Raw genomic sequence first — 9,827 nt, forward strand, 5'->3', positions numbered from 1 at the left:
CTAACTATTCTTGCTGCTGTCTCGAAAATATATTTATTTATCCGTCGCTGTTTTCATTCTCCTCTTGGCCTGATGCTGTAAATCCATGCTTCGCTTCGATTTATGCTCCTTTATCTGTCCACTTTGCTCCTGTAAAAACTGAATATAATCATTGTACGACTAATAAAGCTCCCGTTGTATTCAATTATACCAGCGAATCTGCCCACAAATAAAAAAAAAAAACAAAAAAAAAAACTTCCATCTCCAACAGGCTTTTAGCAAATGATTTTGATCGGATTGTTTTAGGGTTGATTTGTGGTTTGTCTGCATTGAGCTCTGGGAGCACTTCTGTGATTTCTTTTGAAATGAAACTTGCTTTCGAAATTAAATGGATTCTGAATGTTTGCTTGTGTATTTGCGTCCTGCAATGGGCCGCCTCTCACCCAAAGTCAACTGGGACGCGGTCCAACGTGATTGATATTAAATTACGATTATTGTAGTATTAGTTCATTATTGCGATGTGTTTTTGACTGAATTTATTGGGAAGTGCAGATAAACCCTGAAAGTGACAAAGAGCAAGTGGTCTGACCTCACCGTGAAAAACATCCTTTAACTAAATGATCCTCTTATTATTTTTATTATTTTACACGTCTCACAGAATCAACCACAAAGAACACACTAAAACAATGCGACGCCAAGCATGAGTTCATTTCTGAATATAACCCCAGCGTGACAATTGCCACGCAAGGAGATAAGCACATTTAGCCCCGCTTGCTCGCGACTCATCATTGAGCTTATTTTGTTCGGTTCCGAAGAATGGTTTCATAATGAGCGTAAAATAACCGGAGTGGACTGTGCGATCTTCTTGCCTCTGAGTGTGGACTCAACTTGCGCTAACAAAGCAAAAGTTTGCCTGTGCTCTCAAAGAAGAGGAAAAGGGACATGAACTTGATTCAGCACTGTGGTTCAAAGACTGATAGCGTGTCAAGCTTTGCGATAACATCAGAGACGGCTGCTCATCAAAAAAACTTTGAGCCTGGGAGCTTGATGTGTGGGCACTGAAGGGCAGGCCTATCTCATCCCTCGAATTCCAAACTGCTCCAGGGGTTTTTGTTTTTTTTTGTACAGTTACTATCGAATCACTGTCTAAATATATGGAACTTTACTGTGCTTGGAAAAGATTTCCAGGGTGTTTGGCATGGGAAAGTACAGCCTAATTGGAAAAAATCGGGTTGTTAAAAAATGTACTTGGGGATTCAAATGTAAAGAATAACGTCTGTTCCAATGTGTAAATTTGCATGTTTTTTTTTTTTGTTTCCATTTGAAAACAAAGAGGCCCGTGATTTACTGTACTTGTAAAAATTGTGCCATGTACTCATTCAAGTGTATAAAATTCAAAGTGGGTTTTCATCTCCTCAAATTGAATTTGGGAAACATGTTTTTGAAAAAGAATATATATACAAACATTTCCTTTCGTTCATTTGTAATAGTCTCTTGACTATGGGCTGTTGGTACAGACCAGGCGTGGGCAAACTACGGCTCGGGGGCCACATGCGGCCCGTTAAACGCTTTAATCCGGCCGGCCAAACTTGAAAAAAATTAAATGAATAAAACCCTGTTAATGTTTTATTTTCTAAATCCTGTGGTTTTGCAAAGACATGTATATTGTTTTAATACTTTGGTTCACTTTCATTAAAATTAAATTTATATTTTTTTCTACGATCAGGTCATCTGCTCCTGGTCCGGCCTCTTCTGTCAAATTTTAGAACCCATTGTGGCTCGCCAATCCAAAAAGTTTGCCCACCCCTGGTACAAACGAATGACAAATAGGCGTGAAATTTGAATGACTGGACTGCAGCATGGTCTCTGTTACCAAAGATGGACACCGCTCGTAGCAAAGTGCAACAGCTCAGGATGCCTTTTCTTCGTCCATTTTTTTTCTGTTGTGTTTGAAAGTAGAATGTACTTCACTTCAATGTAGTCTTGTCTGACAAGCTGTTCAAAGTTCTGATTATTCTCTTTCGATTTGGTGTTGTGTGTGGCATCTGTACTGAAACATTGCAACATTTTGTATTATGAAGGTACCGGACTAATATTCAAATAAATCATTTTCACAGGTGAAATTTAAACCTCAGGGATTCAGTCTGTTTCCTTTCCGAGAGATGAGATGAATGTTAGATACTTTATTTATACGAACGGAGGCTGCTGTCATTGGAGTTAAAAACTTCTTGTCGTTTTCATATTTGTGAATGACTTAAAAGAAATGCTGCGGAAGCACTCAAAGGGGAAGTAAACCCTCTCAAATTAGCCCCAAAATTCCAATTGCGTTTGTGGAGTAAAGCAGTAAAATGCACTTGATTTGTACATCTTAGGGGGCGGCCATTTTGCCACTTGCCGTCGCCTGAAAATGACATCACAGTTCAGTTGCTCAGAGCTCAGGCAAAAACGACTCATGGCTCAGCTTCAGAAAACAGGTGATTCTCCAAGAATGATCTTTTAGAAACAGCCTGTAATCGGCACTTTGCTGACTTTGCTCGGAAAGGGAGTGAAAATGCTAGATATATCCCAATTGTCGATATGTATTGTATGTAGACCGCGTTGTCAAATGGCATGGCATATCTGGAAGAGAAACGAGTGGAAGGAAAGAGCTGATTTGAGGAGCCACGTGGAGCAGGGCAGAAGCAGGAGGAAAATGACAGCATAGATAAAACTTGAAATGAGTGACCAGGCCCGAGGAAATGACATGGGAATATGGATATTGTTGATGCCTACAAAAAAAATAAATAAATAAAACAGTGCACAAACTCTCTGACCTAAGCCAGGCCCTTCACTCACATTGCACCAGCGCAATTCTCAAATATGGCCATTCGTAATTGCATACCGATTGTGGAAGTGCGTCATCGTCTGAAATCGGCACGAGGGAACGATATGCAGCTTTAACAAAATAACAGCACTTGCAACAATAGAATAAAAAATATGCCAATGACTCAAGAACATCCCAACATAAAAAAATAATGAATAAATAAAAAAATATATATATAAAAAAAAAATTAAAAAAAAATAATATATATATATATATATATATATATATATATACAATTAATTAATTTAATAATTAATTTAGTCTGATTGCTAAAAATTGTATCTTTCTGTCCGCTTATATTCCCAGTCATCTCTAAGTCTTAGCAACACGCAAAGGTTAAAACGATACAACTGGACTCTTCTTGGTTGTTGGATTTGTTGTTTGTCAATAAAAAAAAAAATCAGTGACTGAAAAAGCCTCTCTATCCTATTTTATTGAATAAGATCGCAATTGAATTTCCGTGTGAGTCACAAAATGCTAATCGCTAAGTCCCCAAAGAAATGTGAACAAAGGGTAAAGCAAGCTAAGGCAGTGAGCTTTCCTTCCGATTGTCTCGCTTACCAGTGTGCGTACGTGCATGGCTGTGTCTGCACAACCTACATTATTTATTTGCGCTCATTAAACGTAATCAATTGGAACGGGCATTGATAAAAGGCTCTTTATTGGCCTTTCCAGAATCCATCACTATAATGTACTTGGTGACTTTCAAGCCCGGCTTGATTGTTTTGTCCCACAAAAGGCCCAAATGAATGAGAATGAGTTTGTGCGGACACGTCAATGCTGAGCACCACTCAACGATGTGGGATTTCGGAAAAAAAAATGTAAAGCGATTTAAAGGAATTTGACAATTCCTTTATGTTTCAGTTAACTGAGGAAATAAACAGCTTGAAGCACGCACGCTTGACCTCTTACTTTGTGAGCTGTGCAAGCCAGAATGACGGCTAAGGAATATTTAAAAAATATTATAATGTCACTGCTGCTTTATATTGTATAATTAATATGTTTAAGTATGCTTTAAATGAGAGTTCTGAACATTTCACAACATGGCATAAAATTGTCTGGAAAGCTGAACATGCGCATGGGAAGGAATTTTGTTTTATTTTTTTTTTTTTTCAACCGCAATGCAAATTGAAACGGACAAAAGAATGGCTCCACCGGAAGAAGATTAAGATTTTGGAATGGCCCGAAGGAATCTGTTGGTTGACTGGCAGAGTGCTGTGCACAAGAGTGTGACTGCCAATTTGGAGTGTGTGTGTTTTATTTTTTTTTTGGCAAGGAAATTTGGGAATGGGTATGTGCAGTACCTCAAAAGACATGCTGTCATGAAATGAAAAGATGCAGATTTACAACCATTTTAAACATGGATTTTTTTAATTATTTCACTTTCTGATATTGGTAGTGAGGCGACGGCCTTCATTATTTATTAGTCCGTCAAAAATGTGCTTGTGTTTGGATGGGAATTGGGAGGGAGAATAAACACTCGTCAAATCTTGTTTGTTTATGGCATGCAATAACAAGGACCCTCCAACAAAATTCTCATTTCTCTTCCACCCTCAGGACCCAGGAAAGAAGTAGAGTGCATGAACATAATAAGAACATGAAGGTGACACTCGGCTGTCAGATTAGTTCAAGTTCAATTTGCTTCGGGGCATTCAGGTGGTGAGACGTATACCGAACCTGAACCTTAATAAAGTGCTCTTTTCTTTTTTTTTCACATGGTCCACTCAGAACACAGTTAGTCAAGTCGATTTTAGTTTTGAGTCACTGTTTTGATGACTTGTGACAAAAAAAAATATATGGTTACTGTTAGTTGTAGCAAAAAAAACAAAAACAAAAAAAAAACGGTTAGTTACTTGTGCCAAAAAAAAACAAAAAAAATCGTCACTGTTTCTTGTGGCAAAAAAAACAACAACAAAAAAACGGTCACTGTTACTTGCGGCAAAAAAAAAAAAAAGGTCAGTTACTTGTGGCAAAAAAAAACAAAAAAAAAACGGTTACTGTTACTTGCGGCAAAAAAAAAAAAAAGGTCAGTTACTTGTGGCAAAAAAAAAACAAATAAAAAAAAACGGTCACTGTTTTGATGGCCTTTGACAAAAAAAAAATATGGTCACTGTTAGTTGTGGCAAAAAAAACAAAAAGAAACGGTCAGTTACTTGTGCCAAAAAAAACTAACAAAAAAAAAACGGTCAGTTACTTGTGGCAAAAATAAAAAAAACGGTCACTGTTTTGATGACCTGTGACAAAAAAAAAATATATGGTCACTGTTAGTTGTGCCAAAAAAACCCAAAAAGAAACGGTCAGTTACTTGTGCCAAAAAAAACAAAAAAAAATCGTCACTGTTACTTGTGGCAAAAAAAAAAAACAAAAAAAAATCGTCACTGTTACTTGTGGCAAAAAAAAAAAACGGTCAGTTACTTGTGGCAAAAATAAAAAAAACGGTCACTGTTTTGATGACTTGTGGCAAAAAAAAAAAAAAAAAAAAGACGTGAGGCTTGGTTGTTAATAACCGCATTCGGACTTGAGACATATTTGCTAATGAAACTACGCCAAGCGCGGCATAGTCCTGTCATGATTGAAAGTTTTGCCTGTCAGTCAGGGAATGGCGCTGTCACGATTGAAGCACTTGCATGTCAATCATGTCAAGCTCGCTTCCTGCGTTTAAGTCTTTTTCGGAAAGTAGAACATCAGTAGTTTGTACGCTGTCGTCTATCCGTTAACCAAAATGTTACTAAGCTCATAATTACAATACAAGAACGATAAATATGAAACTGCCGGCAATCCTCTTTTCATTTTCGGGTATCATTTTGGCTCCTGTGCACCGTTTGACTGTATTTACCATGCCGGGCTATTGATTCATGAAACAAGTCGAGTCATTTGACCCTAAAAGCTGTCAAGCGGCAAAGTGTTTATGTTTCAGGTCAGTGAAGTGGAAATGTGTTATCTTCATTTCAGCGTGGCTTCTGTATCGCGGGGGTGATGTGACTGTCATGCCTGTTCTGTGTTTTGCTTTTAAAAACTGAGCTTTTTTTCCATAGCTTGTTTTTTTTTGTTTTTTTTGTATGTGCCTTCAAATTCTAAAAATATAGCAATTTAGTTGTAGTTTGGTGGTTTGTTCAATTTGGCATCACCTCGCTTCTAAAAATTCTAAAAGTCTCCGAGATAAAGGGTGACATTTTGTAGGATGGCGAAATGGGAGTTGATTTAAGAGCTTAGATTAGAGTCCTTTGCATAAGGACGTTTGGGACAGAATCAAAGCAGGACGATGCTCTCCCTCTGTTGAGGAAATGATGTGACAGATGTTTATCTTTAATTATTTATTTATTTTATTTTATTTTTTTTTAAAAAGCACAGTCGATCGCCAAATGACATCGTTCCACAATTACGAGCAAATTTTACTCTCAGCATTTCTTCATATACTTGATGTACCAATCTGTTTGCGTTTGATTTCTCGGAGGGTGTTCATTCATTAAATTGTGCCGCCATGTTTCGTTCGCACTGCTCGGTGTGAGCGCGCATAAGATGATGCAATTGCTTTGAATTTCTTGCATGAATATATGGAGACACTCTATTGTTTTGATTTGTTGTTGCTTTAGTCCCCGCCATTAGGGAACTGACTGAATGCTCTCCTCTCTTTCCCAGCTATCTGACTTGGAGCTACTCGCTCACGATTACTCACTCTTAATCCCATTCAGACTTGTAGAGAGTTATTCATCGGAGTCTAATTGGAGAAGGTGAAAGTCGTCGTCTTGAATGCACCGTCCATGTTGCACTACTGCATTTTCCGAAGGGAATGATCAGATTTATTTTTGGGGAATTTCCACATAGATGGTGTATTGGTAGTAGAGCAAATGAGTCACACTTTATTTAAGGACAATTCGACATCCATACATAAGACGGACCTGATTAGAAGGCACGCTGTTGAATATTGAGAAAATTGAAGGATTTTAAGTGCGCCTTATCGTCCGGAAAATACAGTACTCAGTCGTTTTGAATTACAAGTATAGACCGTATATAGTAAAAAAAAAAAAACACTTTATTGTCCCCTCTTTGTATTAGAATTTTCTGTGTGCAATGGACCTTCTATATAATTTTCCTTAAGTCAGACCCAGCCTCACAGGTCGGCCATAGTGGGCCGTAACCCCCGCCCCACACCAAGTTGCCCCACTTAATGCACGGATCTCTAAAAACTCCCCCAAATTTTTTTCAATGACGTTATAATTTGATCATATCAGCTATTTTTGTATTGCGTTCACTCAAATATTAAAAATAGATAACCATTCAAGAAAATGTCTCAAAAATCAGCGCTATAGATTTTTCCTTGAGAACTGCATTTTCAACATTGCATGCAACGGGCGGCCACAGTATGCCATCTAACTAACAATTAGTATCCAGAGTCCTGCTTTTGGATGCATTACAGGCTTGTAGAGCGCATTAAGACTTGAACCTAATTGTGAACAACGCTCACAAAACCACGTATTTGTATTCAGGAAATGTCGGCAAGGGCTCTGATGTTATCTACGGCACATGTCCCCCCCCAGAAATAAATATATAAAGCAGGTGAAAAGGGTTAGAGCAGAGATGCATGTTATATAAGCACACTCTCTGGTATTATAGCCCATATATGGCGTGCTCGGATTGGGGGGGGGGGGGGATCACTTGTCTTGTTTGTGCCGACCTCTCTGTGTTTTTCCACTTCTTTTCATCTTTTTTTTTTTTCGTTCCCATTTTTTTGTAGCTTTGATTATTTATTCTCCACATTTATATGTCGATACGACAATAACTAGGAGGCGACAGAATCGGCTTATTACCAAGTTATTATTGCTGGAGAGGGTTTTTTTTATTTTTTTTTATTTTCGAGAGTGATTACGGTTATTTTGAAATGGGATTTGGATCAGAGTGTGATAATACTATTGTGACGCCTCATTCACTGCCAGCCATGTAAAAAAAAAATGTTTTTTTTTTTTTTTTTTACGTCTTTAGCCGTCAATGGTAGTGAACAAGTTTAGGACTTCAAATGTCTTCTTTCACTGCACTTCAAAAGCAATTGAGTCTGTCATTGTAAAGGTCATTTTAAAGAAGTTTATGAAGCTTGCATTTTGTTCTGGTGCAAGATGGAAAGAGTGGATATTTAAAATAAAATTATTGGATTTTTTTTTTATAAATAACTCTTTTCAGTTTCGATTGACTTCGGAAAGCGTGCTTATCTTCTCGGTTAGATCCCAATTGATAAAAGGCAGACTCAAGCTGCAAGTGCTTTACTTTCATCACGCTGACTCCTATTTGCATGGCTTTATCTCCCGGTATCTCTCCATAATGTGACAATACATTTTCCAGCTGTACAGACATGAGCGCTCAATCCTGTGGCGGAGTTAACATTCAGCAGTCTTGTGTCAATGCTGCTCAGACTGCAAAGCTGCATATTAGGAGGACTCAAATGGCGCTACTTTAATATAAACTGAAAACAAACATTGCGCAAGAATTGCTCTCGAGAAGTGTTTGGAAAAATCACTCCAAACTTTTCAGATATATAATTATATGTAGAATCATGTGTTATAACCGTGTTATTACAAGCGAAGCATTTTTTTTACAGTGCACTCTGCACATGGTCTTGAATTGAAACACCTTCCATTAGAGCGGAGGCCACCGCTTTAAGAAATAACAGTAAAGTCTAAATCTGCGAAGGGCGTACCTCGCCTCCCTCCCCGAATGAGCTTCAGTGAACCAGTCACCAACTCCGTCGGCACACGGTTGCACTCGTGATGTAAAAATGTCTTCAGGCACTCACACTGGGTGTTAAGGGAACATCACACCAGCACACGTTGCCTCCTTGTCATCAAACTTCTTGTCGCCCGTTGCTTCCCAGGTTCTATCATGGCTGTCTGCTCCTCTTGTGACCTTTTTGAAGTCAAACAGATTATTTGAGATGCCATAACCTCGACGGCACTTCTCTTCGATATGCCCATTGAGATATCATACCGGGCATGACCACCAAGACTGGACATTAAAAGGGCAGATTGAATTAAAAATCAGTTTTTTTTTGTCATGACAAATCACCCGCTGTGGAAACATCGTCAACAGATGGCAAACGTACTCAAGTAGGGTGTGTCTGACACTCGTGGGAAGTGTATCGGTGGAGGCTGCGCAATGAGAAGCTAAGTGATGCTTCGTCTCAGCGCAGCAGTCTGAAAACGGATGCATATATCATGCCGCTGTTAAAGTAAATAAATAAAAATTCGCAATATATATTCCCCCACCTTGACGGCACCCCCGTGAGTAAAATATGTGAGTTTTCTGCATTTGTGAATAAATGTTCGCAAGCAGATGTGTATCCCTATTATTCATTTGATTTCTTTGTGTGCCCTGCGATTGGCTGGCGACTAGTTCAGGGTTGTCGTCTGACATTTGACAGTCAGCTGGGATATGCTCCAGCCCCCCCCCCCCATGTACAGGATAAGCGATGTTGATGATGTCACATGACGTATCTTTTCAACACAAATAATTGCCTGAAGGCCATATCAAGATTTTTTTTTTCGTCCTTCGACAGACTCGAAGTCAGGGGTCTTCTATCCTGTTCCTCGAGGCCCGGTGACCTGTCTGTTTTCCATCTCTCCCTGTCGCAACACACCTGATTCAGATGATCAGGATCAATTTCTGCAGACCATGCTGATGATCTGATCATTTGAATCAGGTGTGTTGCGACAGGGAGAGATGGAAAACAGACAGGACACCGGCCCTGGAGGAACAGGATTGAGGACCCCTAAGTGCTGATCAATGCCTCAATGAGAGTGAATGAAAATTTTTTTTTTAAACAATATTTTAATCCATCCATCCATTTTCTATACTGCTTATCCTCATTAGGAGTGAATCGCAATTTTCATCTCAGTCAGTTTGAAAAGAAGATCAAAATAGAAAAAAATATCCAATTGGTGTGATTTATTACCACAGAAATTTGCGGCGTATGTTACAATCTAACTTTTAAAAGTGT

This window comes from Idiotropiscis lumnitzeri, chromosome 19 (genome assembly GCF_059441095.1).
Source record: "Idiotropiscis lumnitzeri isolate Australia: NSW breed Sydney's pygmy pipehorse chromosome 19, RoL_Ilum_1.0, whole genome shotgun sequence".
In the NCBI taxonomy this organism is placed as follows: Eukaryota; Metazoa; Chordata; class Actinopteri; order Syngnathiformes; family Syngnathidae; genus Idiotropiscis; species Idiotropiscis lumnitzeri.